This window comes from Coturnix japonica, chromosome 8, assembly GCF_054131305.1.
Source record: "Coturnix japonica strain WE chromosome 8, WE-NBRP24, whole genome shotgun sequence".
In the NCBI taxonomy this organism is placed as follows: domain Eukaryota; kingdom Metazoa; phylum Chordata; class Aves; order Galliformes; family Phasianidae; genus Coturnix; species Coturnix japonica.
In genome coordinates, this window is record NC_140670.1 from 25,034,871 (window position 1) to 25,051,551 (window position 16,681).

The 16,681-nt window shown below is 40.0% G+C and overlaps 2 long non-coding RNA genes across 2 annotated transcripts in view; one reads left to right on the plus strand and one right to left on the minus strand.

The window, feature by feature from the left end:
- LOC107316155 (uncharacterized) overlaps positions 1–16,681 on the plus strand; it is a 92,630-nt gene that overhangs the window by 34,526 nt on the left and 41,423 nt on the right. The window contains exons 12-18 of the long non-coding RNA XR_014948750.1: positions 3,546–3,605; positions 5,027–5,263; positions 6,241–6,454; positions 6,691–9,078; positions 9,495–9,657; positions 13,775–13,914; positions 14,336–14,377. This is a non-coding gene — a long non-coding RNA (uncharacterized LOC107316155). The remainder of the gene's footprint in view (positions 1–3,545; positions 3,606–5,026; positions 5,264–6,240; positions 6,455–6,690; positions 9,079–9,494; positions 9,658–13,774; positions 13,915–14,335; positions 14,378–16,681) is intronic.
- Positions 4,722–16,681, minus strand: part of LOC107316156 (uncharacterized) — a 49,564-nt gene continuing 37,604 nt past the window's right edge. The window contains exons 7-8 of the long non-coding RNA XR_014948751.1: positions 5,988–6,122; positions 4,722–4,954 (exon numbers count right to left, since the gene is read on the minus strand). This is a non-coding gene — a long non-coding RNA (uncharacterized LOC107316156). The remainder of the gene's footprint in view (positions 4,955–5,987; positions 6,123–16,681) is intronic.

Consider the following 16,681-nt stretch of genomic DNA (forward strand, 5'->3'; position numbering starts at 1 on the left):
CTATTCCTGCCCCTGTGGAAGCCAGCTCAAGACGCATAAAAACAGGACAGATCTGAAAAGAGCCCAATGTGAACCAGCACATCAGGCCTGTTTTCTGCCATTCAGGTGGTCTGCCCACAGGAAAGGATAGAGCCATCCTGCCATGGCCTAGCTTTTTCCAGCTGGAGCTATAGCTACTGCTGCAGAGCTCCACGGCCAAACTCCATGCTGGGAGCAATCAATAGTTGATCGATGGGACAAAGTGGTAGGTGTTGGGCTGCAGAATTGTGTCCTGCATCCTGGGTTTGCTGCCTGGCGTTGTATGTTCTGCATGCCAACTGGCGATAGCAAAAGTGAAGTAATTTGAGCCGATGAAAATGTGCAATTGCAAATTCATGTTCTCTGCAGACTACTCTGAGCACTAAACAGTTGTTCCAGAGTACCTGGTTCCAACCAGAAACAATGAGGACAAGCATGACAGTGGTCAGAAATGAATTTGAGGACAGAAGCCTGGTAACTAGATAAACTCCTACTGTAACAATCAGTATTGAAATAGTGTAACTATGTGAATTTTAAATCAGGCCTTTTTAGGGCATCTTCAAAATAACAGCCTCTGGTGAGAATGCATCTAATTTACTGAAATTCCCAGAGCTTGACACATGACAGCCTCAGCAATGCAGAGCTCTCCCTGCTTGATTTGCCTTCCTTCTCCCTTATGGGCCCATTGATGTGGCCTGCCTGATCTGGTCAACACCCCCGTGTCTTTGCTACCAGAGCATGTAAATACATGTGATAAAAATGAAATTTGGGGCACTACATTAAAAAAAAACAACACATACATTTATACTTCTTGAATCTTTTTTGAAATCCTTCATCTACAGAGTTAAAAACTGGAAACTATTCTGATGGAAAAGACTTTGCTTTAAAGAAGGTAAAATGTACTACCGCAGAACTCTTCATGCTGGCAGACATGAGCTCTTTGCAGATTGCTGAAGTTTGTCCATGCTTTCCCCAATGTTTTTTCCTGAGCACAAGTTATTGTTTTGGTTTTGCTTTAATTAGTCCCTCATAGTGCCACTCTGACAGATTAAATTAGGTATTGCTAACAACATGCCTTGTAAATACAGTCTTTATTTTTCTGTCTGCAAATTCTCTGTGCTCCGGCTGTTGTTTCCATGTCTGTTCAGTGCACATGATTATATAATCGTATCCTAGAAATAAAGGTGGAATAGTTGCTAATCTTTTAACTGCTCCCATTTCTCAGCTGTTATTCTTGGTGTGTGTCAGGCTGCCTAGTCCACGGGACAGTAAATGTGCTCCTGTCAAGTGACTGAAATGTTAACTGTGAAGGATAAGGAATATCAATTAGTAATACAGCCTTTTTTTCTGTCTTCCTTTTCTTAAACTGTGATCTTCACCATAATGTCTGAATTCTCTGTACTGTACGTGCATCCCAGCTAAGGGCAAATTCAGTTCAGTCCAGTCCCTTTCATGCAGGTGTGTGACCATCAGGGTGAGATGCATGGTGTATTTCAGACTGGAGTCATCATGTGAACCACAGAGCTCGAGTTTGAGCACAAGTCCTGAGCTAACACAGCAGTGTAGGCATCAAGTGCAGATTTTCTGTTCAAAATGGACCTTTAAGATCTTTACAGCGTTAACCACAGAATTTCTTCTGATAGTTCTGTTTGGAATCCAGCAGCTCATGTCTTTGTTGAAACAGAGCTTCAATACCAACTCCTGCCCTTGCCAGAAAACACTAACAGACAGCCCACCCGTTGCTTTGCTCATTATTCTTATCACTAGTTTTTGGTTTTGATTTTAATCCTTGTAGGAACTGGAGCTATGTCATTTTTTTTGTGCCTGTGTATTTTTTTTTCTTGAAAAAATATGATACTGCAGGGAAATAGGAGAGGCACTTTTTTATTGTATGTCGTAATGCCTTATTCTAAAATTTGGTCCTTATGCGGCCATTTGAAAATGTTCCATAAGAATAGGAACTATGTAGAAATAACAGACTTAGATTTGTGTCGTAGGCTGTTACTTGAAGAGAGAGAGAACTTATTGTGGCTTCTCAGTGGGGAAACAATGAAACACGAAGAACAGCTTTCTTACCTTATATTTATACAAAGCTTTTCAGTGGAAAAATACGGGACTTAAGAAGACAAGAAAGCTTCAAACCATTCTTCAAGCATCCCAGGCATCTGATTTACAATGCCACTATTATGTGAGAGGGGACTTCAGAAAGCCATCAGATGGTGTGAGTAGGAGGTCTATGATTTGCGATAGATCTTTTTGGAAATGAGCATCCCCTGTCCCTGCATGACTTCCTATGCTTTCCCAAGGATGTAGCTTGAGAGGTGCTTGGGATTCAGCATTTATGATGGGGTCTGTAACAAAAACCAGCATGGGAGCTGCAAGCAGGTATTTAAATAGTTTGAGTGAAAGTGCGAAACTGGTTTAAAAAGCATTTCCTGAAGGTACAATCACATCGGGCACCAGAGTAGAAACACTTATGCATATTTCTGCCCCCTGGGGCAGTTTTCAAGAATGTTGCTAATGTTAAATTTGAACTAAAAGGGCTTTAATTTTTCTTTTTGATGGGGAGCACTTGTTATGCAAATAAGATAGCCTTTGGGCAGATGGTTTTCCATGTGTTTTTTTTTTGTTTTTTTTTCCTTTTTTTTGGAAGAATACTAGTTTAAAGTGGAAATTTCCACATTGAAGTTACCTATTTGGTCATTTTTCCGGGCACACTAAAAATACAAGCATGATAAGTTAAACACTATCCTGGCTTGAAAGGATCCTTGTTTCATTTTGGCACTGTCTGTGTTATAACTACTCCTAGACAGAGAAATTGCAGCAACTTCCCTTTGTCCTTCACCTCATGGCACAGGTAAAACATCTTTGGTTATCTCTCTAGCTGACCTTTGTTGGCCAGGGTATGAAACAAACTGAATCCTTCTAAGTCCATCCTGATCTACCTCCACACTGTCCATTTTTGGGTCAGGGGCAGTTTGGATTTTAGATGAGGGCATCCTTGGTGTTATAAGGGAAGCTGACCTCTGTACTCTGTCTTCCAGTATTCTTGCTGCACTTCAGTTTTTTCATGTACTGGGTTCCTGGATTTGTCTGAATGAGAATGTGCATCCAGGCAGGCTTTGTCCATGTGATTACATTGGGTAACAGAAGTGTTTGATAAGCATGGGTCTTAATTCACTATCAGTAGAGTCAAAGAATTATTCAGAAGGTCTAAGAAAACAGGCTGCTCTATGACTCCCATTCCATGAGAAAAGCCAATAGAGCAATAATGCTTTTTATTTGCAAATATTTTTTTCCTCTCCTGTTATTTTCGTTTTTCAGTCTCAAAATCTTGTGTGGGATATAGAGGTTTTGGCTCCCATCAATGACTGAAAATCTAGAGGTGGGAACCCTGAAGAAGTAATTTTTAACCTGTGGGGAAAGGGCAGAATACAAGGAACATTAAAAACTAGAAAACAGGAAAGCCATTTTAGTAACTTTTTTTTTTTTTAATTTATCCCCTGTTGGCCTTTCTGTCTCAGCAGCAGTTCACAAGAGATGTGCCACTGTGGTGTGAGATCGATCTCATGTGATGGCAAACAGAGGTAAGAAACTGGTCATCCATCTCCAGGAGCTCAGTGAGACTCTGGAGCAACCCCTCCCTGGGAGCAGTGGAGGGAGAGAATTGGCATGCCTTGTAAGGTGCTTGTTTAGATGGAACTGTAAATCATCTGATTGGTACCTGTGGGTCATGCACACTCTGAGTTTCCTTACCAAGAGTTCTCATTTCTTGTGCTGGGCTGGTGGTAAAATACCTGCTTGTCAACATCCAAATGGAATTTGCCATACAGTGCTAATTGCTTACAAAGTGCTTTGGATCTATCTGGAGGGAAGACCCTCATGAGATGTAGCTCATCGTCCTGTCAATGCAAACTGACTTGGGTGAGCAAGGGCTAGGGGACCAAACGTCCTTTGGTAAGGGAGATGCATTACAGAAGATAGGCAGCTTGCTGAGGGGAGAGCAGGTGGCTTCAGTGAGTTAAGTGGAAGCTCTGTTCTCCTGGGGAGGGGAACAGCAGCAGTATTAAGTGCTGAGGCTGACAGGAAAAGTTAGTGGAAGTGCTTTTCTACAGAGCAGGGCACAGCTGCAGCACAGCACTCTGTTGAGCTTGAAGACTTGGTGTTGCTGAGCTTGCAGCTGGAGGCAGGGAGCTGTGGAGTTGGGCAGGGAAAGCTGTATGCAATGCACTCTGCTTTTCATCCCTTCCAGTCAGTAAATAAACCAAGTGGATGCTGTCAAGACCTCAGCTTTTTGGAAGCATGGGGTGATGCAAAACAACCCCAGGACATTTCTAGATGAAGGGTGCACAACAACCTGCCACAGGAACATTGCTTGGCATCTTTCCCAAGCTCTCTGCTTGTCAAATGTTCTTGTGCTTCTGCTTAAGGGTGGTGGAATTTATGACCTCTCTTTAATTGCTATGCAGAGACACTGGGGTAGGACCTTCAGCAGTGTGCCTTGCAGCTCTCAGGGTAATGCCCCACAGAGTTCCCTTCACCTTTGTTGCTGCTTTCTGCTTGTAGTGAGCACTGTGCCAGCTCCTGCTTAAAGGCTTCTGCTTCTAGCTATTTTTTTTTAATGCTGGGAGCAGCCCGAGTACAGTGATCAGAATAGCTTTCTGTGTTGCCAAACATATTTTGGAAAGAAGAATTACTATTACTTTATCAGCAAATCATTTCCCACAGGCGCTTTATTCATCTGTGATAGAGGACAAAGGGAGACATTGAGAAGGCTGATGGGGTGGTTGTGGCTGGTTGAACCCATAGCTGGATCATATTGTAAATATTTTCTTCACTCTTGCATCTGGATCGTGTTTGGTACAGTTGCAGGACCCTTTGAAGCCCATAATTTTAGTTTTCTGCTGCTTGGAAAAAAAATAAATAAAAATAGACCCTAAAAGAGAAACAACAAGCAAACTAAATCAAAACACATTTTCCCAAAATACGCATAAACTTCCCTTTCCAGTAAGTAAGAAAATACCCCAAGGACATTGGATCTCAGCATTAAATCCAAGCATTTGGAAACCGCCTCCATAAGACAAACAAGGAAAGAAATGAACTCTGCTGTCCTGCCAAGGGCAGCCACGTGCTTCCAGTGTCTTCATTCTCAGAGGGAATGCTGTTGTCACCGGGAGGATCCATGCAAGGAAGAGAGCAATGAGGCCTCTTCAGACCCAACCCTGATGTCTTTACAGCTGAACAGGTACAAATCATGGATCTTCTGTGCTCTTCTATAAACGAGGGTGGGGAGTATTTACTGAGCTATGGGTGAATAATTGTAGCAGCTAAAATAAAAACAAAGCTGTGTTTTCCCTTTTCAAAGCACACTGCAGGCTTTGTTTGCTCTCCCTGACAATTTTATTCCAAGGCAATACTGGTAACTTTAGGGAAATCCCTGTGATCATCATAAAGCCAGACAGTAACACTGCCATTTTACACATAAAAGGGACCATGGTGTCACATACAGAATGGTTTCAGCTGTGTTCTTTCACTTTCTTTTCAAAAGAGAGTTGACTTTGGTGATAAGACATCAGACAAACATGCCCCAAATTTCATTCTGCATCCATGGCCTCCTCAGCAGATCTCCCATCTGGATGGATGCAAAAAGCCCCAAAAGAGTACTCAGGGACTTAAAGAATCATTTTTTAAGTGTTGGAAATGTTACCTAAGTACTCTTTTAATGATTTTTTTAGTTTGAACAGAGCCAGGTGCTTGATTGAAGTCTCAGCATTTGGCATTTCAAATGCCACAGCATGGACATGACCTATCCACAAAATACAGTGAAAGAGAGAAGAAAGAGCAGTTCCCAGACAAGGGCTTTGTTTATGCTGAGAAAATAGGCAGATGTGATGGCTTCCACAGTGCTGTGGGTACAGGTCCTCTGAAGAGATAAGTTGGCAGCTGGTACAGCAGGAGGAGATACTGACCTTGTGTCTCACTCCTGGGACTTGACAGGATGCAGGACCAGTTGCAGTCAGTGCAGTTGATGGGAGTTCTCACAGATGTGCCTGGTATACCTGGGGTCACTTTTCTCTATGGTGGATGAAATAAACCTGTGGCAGCTGGAGAGGGATTGCACAGATTTAGTTTCCTAGGTAAATTGTTATCAATGCTCATAGTGCTGAGACTTTATGGAGTACTTCCTGAGTGATAACAAGACATAATTTTTATTTTATATAGCTCTCTGTCCAGCATTGCCAGCATGGGCAGTTATACCAGCTGAAAATCAGAGCCAAGCTGTGGAATGGAGACAGGAAAGCCCATTTCAGAGAGGGCAGGGATGAAACCTCATAAGTCATCTGTCAGGGAGAGCTGAGCCCCAGCACGACGTGATGTGGAGGTGTGGTACATGACATCTGGACACTCCCGATGCGCTGTTGGCCACAGCCATCTGGTGGGTATTTTCCTGTCTTTCATTTGGCTGCTCTTCCAAATGTCCTCATACAACTTTTTAAAGTTACTAATCTGGCAAATTCTGTTCCCTTGGGTATTTCTGACTGTCTCTGTTGCCATAAATGTGAGAAGACTGTAAGTGCCATAGGATGGATCCATATGCTACCCAGCAGATATCACTGCAAGGCAGCTGGGATGGGTTTCTTATATGCTGTGATGGTTTCTATCCTTTGCCAGGAAATGTCAGTTGGTGCTTGATGTGTTAAACTGAAAATTCAGAACAAAATTCGGCAAAGAAAATAAAATACTATTTGGTGAGTAATTGGAGCATCAGCTATTATGAGATATACTACTTTTATAAAGAAAAATAATCTCAATGTGTCTATTTGCTATCAGTCTTTATTTCCTGAGTTTTCATAGATATAGAGCAAAAAAAAAAAAAACAACAAAAAAAACCAAAAAAGGTCATAGAAATACAATCCAAACCAAAGCAGCCTTGCTTTTAATACTTTGGGAAGTCCAGGAAAAGACTGTAAGTTTAATTGTTATTACTCAAGATTTATAATGGAATACACTATTCAACCTAAATTTCTGTTTTCTTTTAAGGTATATTTGCTATGTGCCATCCCAGGAGACTTTTTACAATATGCAAATTATTTGCAACTTCAGAGTGAGTTTAGTATTTATGCTGAATTGTTGTTGGTTTGGATAGGGTAGGTGTGAATTACATTGTCATTGGATTTCAAAATCCAGACAATATTGGTGTAAACAACACCGGTGAAATATAGTATGTTAGAATGTCATTGCTATTTGTATGTTGAACACTCAATGGGCTAAAACTCTCATAATTTCACTGAAGCCAGCTGAACGTGGGTCAATTTACTCATTCTTTTCCTTTAACACAGTGTTGTCCTGCTTTCTTTTCCATGAAACTTCTCATGCTGGCCTCCAAATTTGGCAGATTGTTGTTTTTAATCTGCATTCTACAGATTCTCTCCCTCTCGTTTTTCTCTTTCTTTCTTAGGGAGTTAAACGTAAGCTGTAGCAAACTCAACATTGGGCAAATACGAAACCATATACAACAGAAAAGTGCACTGATATGGGTGGTGTTTGAGGTTCAAGAGTTGAAAAAATACATTTATGCTTTGCTTAAAAGATTAAGAGCTTGATCCTGTTTTCATGGTGTCAGTGGGAGTTCTGCCACCATTCAGCGAGGGAGGGATTAGATCCTGAAGATATTTGATGAAATGATTTGGCCAAGGATTATACCCTTGAATATGCAAAAGCACACAATAACTGTAGCCAAAATAGACTCAAAATATAGAACCTGTCTCTGATGGCTGAGCAGCACGTGAGATCCTGTTTAGAAACCAGGGCTGTTCTCTGTAATTCATTGAACAGGTTTGTTAGAGAGAGCACGGGACATTTTTTCCACGGGGGTATTTGATGAAAGGTTCAAAATTTGCTATGCAGAATAGGTTGATCTGCAAAGATACTGGTAAGAAAGGGTCTTACACAAGGCCAAAGAACTTAAAATGGATCTCAAGTCATGTCCTAGGGACTAGGCTCTACTTGCACAGAAAAGCCTTGATTCTTCCCTCTTCTTAGCAGGCTCATTCACTGTTGATCTCTTAACTTCTTGTAGGACAGGTGAAGTAAACCTCAAAGGCATCACAATCAGGCACATTTTAAGATATAGAAATTAATAAAGCATGAAGAAAATTCTGCTTTGAAGATCTTTGAGTTTTGACTGTAAGATCTACCAAGGGTTATATGCAGCCAGTGTTACCCTTATGGTTTGTATTTCTCAAGGCCAAACTCCCAGACTTGCATGAGGAAAAACAGCAGCACATGCTGTCACATGCAAATCAATACTTAAGCAGCATTTCTGGAAGAAAGAGGGATGAAGATACTAAAAGAAAGATCAAAAAACAGTTGGGAGTTGCCAGATGGCAGCTGCTGCTTGGGGACTGGCTGGGCATCGATTGCTGGGTGGTAAGCAGTTCCTTGTGTATCACTAGTTTTGTATATGTATTTTATATATTATATTATTATTATTATTGTCTTTTTTTTCCTTTGTCTTTTCTTTGTACGTGGTTTTTGTTTCAACCCATGAGTTCTGATTTGTTTTTTTCCCTTGTATATCCTTACCTGACAACAGAAAAGAATATTCTGCTTTTTGCAGCTCCACAAGCACATCCCCAGCAGCAATACCACCACTGCAGCCTTCGGCTTTTCCTGTCTGCTGCTGAACTGTCTGTCTGTTATGTTGGTAAAAAGGTTTCCAGGGGCAACTTTATCAGATTTAGGCAGCATTGCCCTCAAGTATAAAAGATCAGCCAGGGTTGGACTGTTAAAGGAATACTGAGAGGTCCCTGAGTACAGTCTTTCTTACAGAGCAGGGTTAGTTGTACCCAGACCTTCCCAACAGATGGCTGTAGGGGCATGCATAAGCGGCTGCTGGAGGCCATCTCCTCTTAAGCGAGATGGACTGGAGTTGGAGCTACATCCCAGCAGCTTGGGGATGACTGTATGGAGATGCCAAGAGACACTGGAGATAACACCTTGAAGACCAGAGACAAAAGCTGCTGTTCATCTCTCTGACAGACCATATTGCATATTGAGGTATGACAGTTCAGGAACCTACTGTATTTTTATCTACAGTAAACTCAAAACGAGCATTTGAAAGTCCCTTTCTGCTACTCATAATCTGTCCCTTAACCCTTTATGGCCCACAGAGGCTGTATGATGAAGGACTTTGCCACTCTAACCAACAAATCCAGAGTAGGAAACTGAAAATAGCTGAGCTGTACGTCCCTCTGTCTGGTTGGGCAGACAGTTGGATCCTAGGTGGATGAAAACTTATTTCTACGATGAAACAGGAAAGGGTCAAGGCTGTTTCAGTATCTACCAGCTGGCTTTCCTCATTCAAAATGGGGAAACTCAGATCCATCTGGGGGTTGACTTTTAGCAAATAGCAGTATTTGTAAGGTAATGTCTACTATGTACTGTGACAGCTGATGGTTCTATATTTCCTCAAGGTGTTTGACTGTTTTCAAGTCATTGTTATGGGGAAGAATATGTTTGCAGAAAAACCTTTGACACTTGAGTGAGAACAATGAGTTCTCACATTTCCCTCTCTGAACTCCACACCTCTGATAAAGAACCAAACAGGAATTAGAGCAGCTGCTCTGTATGGAGGAGGTATGTAACAAGTGTGTTTTACATTGCTTTTAACAACGGTCATCCATCTCAAAAGAAGTTTGTGCACTAATATTCAGTAATCAAATTCTGTTGGAAATTACCTTGGTCCTTAGCATGTCAGCTGTAGCTATGAGAGCAGATTGCATATTGCTTAAACTCTGGGTTCCCTCATCTCAGTAGTTGTAGGCCAAGGTCAATAAGGCCAAATGGGCACCAGAGCTAGAGCTGCTTTGTATGGAGGAGGGATAAAGAGCATAGCTTCTGGCTGGCACAAAAGCCATAAGGTTGGCTTATCTGTAACAGGCTCCTGTGCCCTTAGGTTAGCTGGCAGTGAAAAGATGTTGCTTCTAGGAAAATCCCCAGTGCCTAGGGGACAGATCAGAGCTGCTACCTGCCCTCTTCTAACTCTGCCCATTTACATTCTGTATGTGTCTGTGCTCAAAGTTCAGGTGTCGCAATATTTTACTGCACTTGGATCAGTATCTACTAAATAGTTTTAGCAGTGCAAAAATACAACAGCAGCCCATCAATTGCAGGTAGATCTTTCCACTTGTACTTAACTTTAAGTGGAAGAAACAACTTAAATGGAAATATGGTTGTCGTGCAGACTACTACACACCATGAAAGCTCCTACTTCTAAGTATATGAGGGTCTAACTGATTCTGTGGGAAGATGCTATCTTGTTGAATAGTTGAATAGATACTCTAGTTGAATAGAGTATACTAGAAAATACTGCAGAGGTGTTATAATTGAAGTTAAAGATGCAGTAACTATAGAAATTGATCAGAGAAAAAAAATCCCAGAATCCTAAAATCTGCAGATTCAAAGAAAAAAAGATATGATTCCAGTAAATAACAACTTTCTTATGAGTTGGAAAAGTGCAGCTTATGTTTTTGTTTCTTATTAAGCACAAGTACTTGTTTTCGTAACTTTTACAATTTCCTTCATCTCGAATTGGAAGCAGAACTGCTATCTGACCAGACTGGAGTCATGGTTAGGACTTGTGCTATTGTGGCCTTTTTGTTGAGCAAACTATGGGGAAGAACTGCCAAATATTTTGAGCGATCAAAGATATAGGACTTGGCTTGCTCAAGGGAGTAGATGTGACGAATGTTCCCCATGCCGTCTCATGTGAATTCAGTTCCTGTGCAGCAGTATGGCTGGGTCATGGAAGATGCTGAATGCTCTCTTAATATACTGCCTTTAACAGCAGAAATCCTTTGAGCTCATTGACCAGGACTAGATCATTAAACAGCACTGTCTGTTTGCTGAGTGCTTTTGGAAATAGGTTAGCAATGTTCTGGTTACTTATGAACAGAAATCTGACCAGGTGACAGAAGGACCAGACACAAGCAGAAAATGTATCGTTGGTCACTCCTTTCAGGGCAGTCAGGAATGGAAAATCTCCAAAGGTTCACCCTGTCCTGGGCTGGTGAGGACACCATGGCTAGCAGACACTGCTAGCTGATGCGAATGTCTAAATCTTGTAACACCACTGACCTTGTCCTTTGAACAGAGTGTTTCATTTTCCATATTTGCCAGTTGGGTATGTTTCTTGAAAATAGCATTTGCTTGGAAATAAACCATAGTAAAGGCTGGCTAAAAATTGACAGCAGTGTAATAGGGTTATGAGAAAGAGAATGTTAAGAATTTCAAATAGCTGTCTTGCAGATCTGAGCCTTTTCTTTCCCTGTAGCTGTCAGCAGCTTAGCGCAGGGAGTGACTACAGGAACAAAACTTAGGCAGTAAAGCTGTCACAGGGAAGACTCCGGATAGGGAGAAATGATTCCTGTTTAATCCAAGGTTAGTGGAAAATACAGACACTAAAATAACAGCACAATTCCACAAGAACACAGAAAACTGTATCTGCATTTTTGTCTACACGAAGGAGTGTAACAGGGTTAAAAAAAAATCCCAGTGCAGAGACTGTGTAAGCAAATCATACTGTATCACCTGTAGTTCTTTTTTTCCCTCCCACTCAGATAGGAACTTGGATATTCTGGGAACTCTATAAATACTCTGTAAAACAACCACTTTGTCAAGACTTTCTGTGTTAATTAGGTAAATGTATGCATCGTTTTGAGCCCATGAATAGATGTTTGCACCATTACTTGTGCTTAAGTGAAGTAGATGCTTAAATATTTATTAAACATGGATCTAAATCTCAAAATGGACCAAAGGAGGTCTAACTGGAGAGATACTGCAGAGATATTTTACATAATTTAGTCTATTTCCCATACGTCTGACTTGATGCTAAATGATTTCTGTGAGTCCAGTGCATGTATGTGGCTCACTCCAGGGTATCAGTGTTTTTTCTGCAGTAGTTCTTATCCTACAGCCCCAAGTGATGTGAAGGTGGAACTAAATGCAGGACTCTGCTGGCATTGATAAACTTGATAAACTCTACAGATAAGAGAGCTACAAAACTAGAATCAATTTCTACTTCATGAGTAGTTCTGAAATATTGGCATCTTGTTATTCTTGAATTGCAGCAGACTTTCAGATGTTAAGATTTCACCAAGAACTGCGTTTTTGAAAATCTATTATGTTAGATCTCAGCTTTTCCAATATTATCTCTAAATGTACATTTTTGCATCATTTGGTTTATTACTATGGAAAATTTCCTATGCTCCACTTCCATTTCTGATACCCATTTTTGCTGAAAACAATGTGTTCCCATGAAAGAAATGTAATTTGGCACGTTTTCTGACAGAAGGATGCATTTCCTTAGAAGATCTTTAACAAGCTTTAGATTTCAGCATAAATGTAATTAGTCAAAAAAGCAATCCAAAGGATGGCACTTTGTAATGCCAGTAAGGCTACTAAATGGCATGTCTGCTGCAGTTACAATCAAGCAGAACAATAACAATAAATCTATGGCTCTAAGTAACACTTAAAATAATAAGGACAGTTACTTGTACAAAAGTGAAATCCGTGTGTTTTCCAAGTTTCATCAGGCAGGATCCAGAGCACAGTGGGTTCAGAGAATTCAGTTCATGTGTATTAAATTCTTGGAAAATATTCTAAAGGAGAACAAATCTGATCCCTATGTTGCTTTATAGCTCAGGAATACAGCTCTGCCAGGTGTTGTTTGGAAAACAGGCAATCAGAAGTTTTCCTAGAAGTGCTTCTAAGTTGCACTGTCCTGGCAAGCACAGGTATGCCAAATCCAGAATCTCAGATGAACCTTAGAGAACTACAAGCTGCTTGACCCAGAATTAGCTTTGACATGAAAACACTGCTTGTAGAAAACTTGAAGCTTGTCGCAGGTTTAATATTGTTGGGTGCATGGCTTCCTACCTGCATCTTCCAACAGAGATGCACACTAATGAAGCCTGTATTTTTCTGCTCATAAATCAGTAAGAGTGGAAAACGAACAGATGGATTGACTTTTCACAGGCATCCCCAGACAAGATGCAGGAGTGCACCAATTCTCTTCTCTCTGCCCAGAAAAATCCCTTATGCAAAGACTTTGGCATCTAAACATCATTACATGCTCTTGTTCATTTCTGATCCCCTCTGCTGTAGTTCTGCTATTTTTTTCTTCTTTTATGCACTGCTAACTAATTAGAGTAGGGACCTTTTATTCGCATGTAGCAGTGAACAATTTCCTCATTTACCTTCAGCAGTGATTATATCATGTTTATAACAAGTTTAATTTATTTTCTGTTTGCTAAGGGTGAGCATCAGGGAAGAAAATGACAGTGTGATGACAGACAATCATAGAAAATACATCTTGCATTCTGAAAATATGTAAAAACAGAGAAATAATATTAAAAATGCATAAATAAAGAGTGCAACATCTTTTTCCCATTGCTCTTAAAAATTTATTGCAAACCAGTAGAGAAGCCTGCTCAAAAGAAGAGAGTTTAATGGGTAACTGCTGGGTCAGCGTAGAAGGAGATAGATGTGTGGATTTCTTCAGGAAGGCTGTCTACAGATAATGTATACACCAGGGTCAGTGGGTCTATCTAGCTCCATATCTTGTCTGATATGGGAAGGATCTTTAACAATGGCAGATCTAATTATTTTCCAGGCTGGACAGTCCCTGTGTCATTTGTCCTCTCCATGTACAGTAATCATCCATCCTTCTCAGCTTTTTCTGCTCTTTTACTAGGGCTACAGTGCAGTCCATGAGATGGTTGGCATCACCACTTCCTGTACTGAAGGCACCAGACATGGACATTAAGCTCAGTGAAACTGAGTAACTTCATTGAGTCTTTGGATCCACCTTGCTTTATGTAATAAAATTGAAAGGTATAGCTGACTTTTATGAAGATGATTATGTCTAATCAGGTAGATAAGCAATCCCACTAAATCAACAAACTATGGCATGTCCCCAAGTGCCCTATGAATCAAAACCCATACATGTATAATTTAATAGTTTATTCTTAAATTTATGGTTTATTTAGGATCAAAGATATACATGATGACTAATGACTATCTGTTCAAGTCCCCATAAAATGCATGCATCCTTCAGAGAATGATGCATCTTCTTTAAATGAATAGAGGCTAACAATCAAGGATCATGTGCTCTCCCAACCTTCTGATAAATGTTCTTTCTATTACTTCCAATAGACTTTGATACATTAAACTGGATAATTTATTCTCAGTAATTTATCTTTATCTTTGTTCTCACGGGTATCAGCTCATCTCTTTCTATCTTTTCTTCCTACAGAAATGCAGTGTATCAGCATCAGGAACAATACACATAAATCAGGTGATTTCAAATTAATATTATGGCATCTTCTTGGTTAGACTAGAAAATGGGTAGTGAAGAACTATGCGTTGTATCTTCTATACAGCAGAAATTCTGTACATCTACACTACTGATCATTTCACTTTGTCCTTAATTCACTCGATAACTCAGTCCTATAGTGTATTGCTGTGGGTAGTTCCCTGCAGACTAAGAACAAAAGAACAAGTTCTGGCTGCATGGATTTTCCTTTGTACTTCTGCTGAGTTAAATATGGAGTAGAAGGCTATGATAGTAAGAGAGAAGTCTGCCTTTTTTCTTTTTTAGACAGTTTCAGAAACTCATAGCATTTGCATGATATTGATCAACCAACCATCTATCCATCCACTTGCTAAATAAAAGAAATTCTGGCTACAGCCATCCTTAAGTCAGAGCTTTAAGTATTTCTCATCTGCACATCATTCCGTAAGTTTGTATAAACTTAATTGGGTCTAATTCAGTCTCAGTAAATAAGGCTTAGAATCCAGGAATGTCCTTTATACTTTTCTTTGATTTTGCAAGTGATTAGGAATCTGTGCTAGGCATCTCAGATATTTTATTTATATAGAGATATATTATTTATTGTACATACATAAAATATATATTAAATATATATAAAATAAATATATAATATTTTCCTGATGCTCTTTTCTGTAGCAGAACCTTCTCCTTCACAAAATCAGGGTGATGAGGAGAGAAAAAAGGTGCACTGCCTCACTAAAGCAAACAGTGAGATAGAAGGAGAAATGGCTCTGATGCTAAATGCTGCAGTCATAACCATAAATAGAGGAATGGGGCATTTCCAGATGCTGCTCCTAAATAGACAGATGTGGCCACGAAAGGGTGAGCTCATTAATGTGGTTCACTTCTCAGAAAGGTGAGAAGTGACCTCACTGGAGAGCTAGAGGAGATTTAGAAGGATTGATTAATATAAAAATGACCTATTTGAGTTAGAAGATCAAGATACAAAGGATATGAGGTGGAGAAGATGGATTAATCTTTATGTAAATCAAAACAAGGTCAGTTCCTTTCTTATGTGTAATTTCAGAGGGAAAACGCTTGCAATACGGAATTCTCAGTTTATTCACCACTGTACTGTGGAGTGGGGGGAAAAGCCTCAGAGATATTCAAACTTCAGAAACCAGTGTTGATTCCCAGTTTTCACTTAAGCTGTTTCAGCTGTATACCACAAGAGTAAGAAAGTCTGTGATAACAATATCAACTGCCTTCTTTATTTTTAACAAAGATAGTAGGACAATTTGAAGTAGATTTTTCTTCTAGGTAACGCATTTCTTTAGGGATTTACAGTATTTTTTAGGTGGAACATCTATTCCCCAATGATGGACTACTTTGATCATTAGAATAAGCTGCCACTAAGGTGATATCTTGTTCTCTATCATTTATTCAAGGTTGAAAGAGGACGAAGCCTCTTCTGAAGTATCAGACATTCTTTTTTACTACCTTCAGACTAGGAAATGTGGGGAAACAGTGATCCTCTTTCATCTAACAAATGGTTTCCAGTGAACTGAGAGTAGAAAGTACTGCCCCATACATTTACCAGCACTCCAAAGAGTTTTCAGATGGTGGTGTATCTGTGTAGCACTGTAAAAGCACTGACTTGTGCAGATGTGAAAGAGGAATGGCAGTGCCCATATCTGAGCCAATGTTGTCCTGTATCCTAAGGACACTGGAACCCTTTGAGACAGCATATGTTTATTAATATACAAGTTAAATTTCCATGCAGTATCATCTTCACTGTGAATAGGACTTGAGAGAATCTTTGGCTGCTGTTGTTTCTCCTCACTGTAGTGAATAATTAATCCTTGAAAAAAGGTGACTCCTGATATTTTTATTTTTTTTATGGTCTGTCAAAGTAGCTCTGGTACCATTTAATCTCTCTCACTCTATAAAAATTTAAGAAAATGAGATCTGGGGATGAGAGCATGTGCTATTTCATATTGATATTAGGTTGATTTGGCAGGTTTGACTACATTTCTTAATGGGAATGCATGGATTTTTACCTTTGTCTTTTAATTTGTTATTTTTTTTAATAATACTGCAGTTTTGTTCTTAGACACCTAAATAGTTCTTTTAGAGAATTAAAGTCTGAATTATTTCCCATCCCTGTCATGCATCATATCCTCCAGCAGCAAACTGAAGGTAAACCACTAGTGCTGCATGCCTTGTTCTGGTTGCTCCAGCATCTGCTCTTTTGGAGCAGCCGGGGCTCAGGGTGGAGATCATGATCTAGCAGAATGGATTAGCTTGGTGCAGCACTGACCCAAAGCT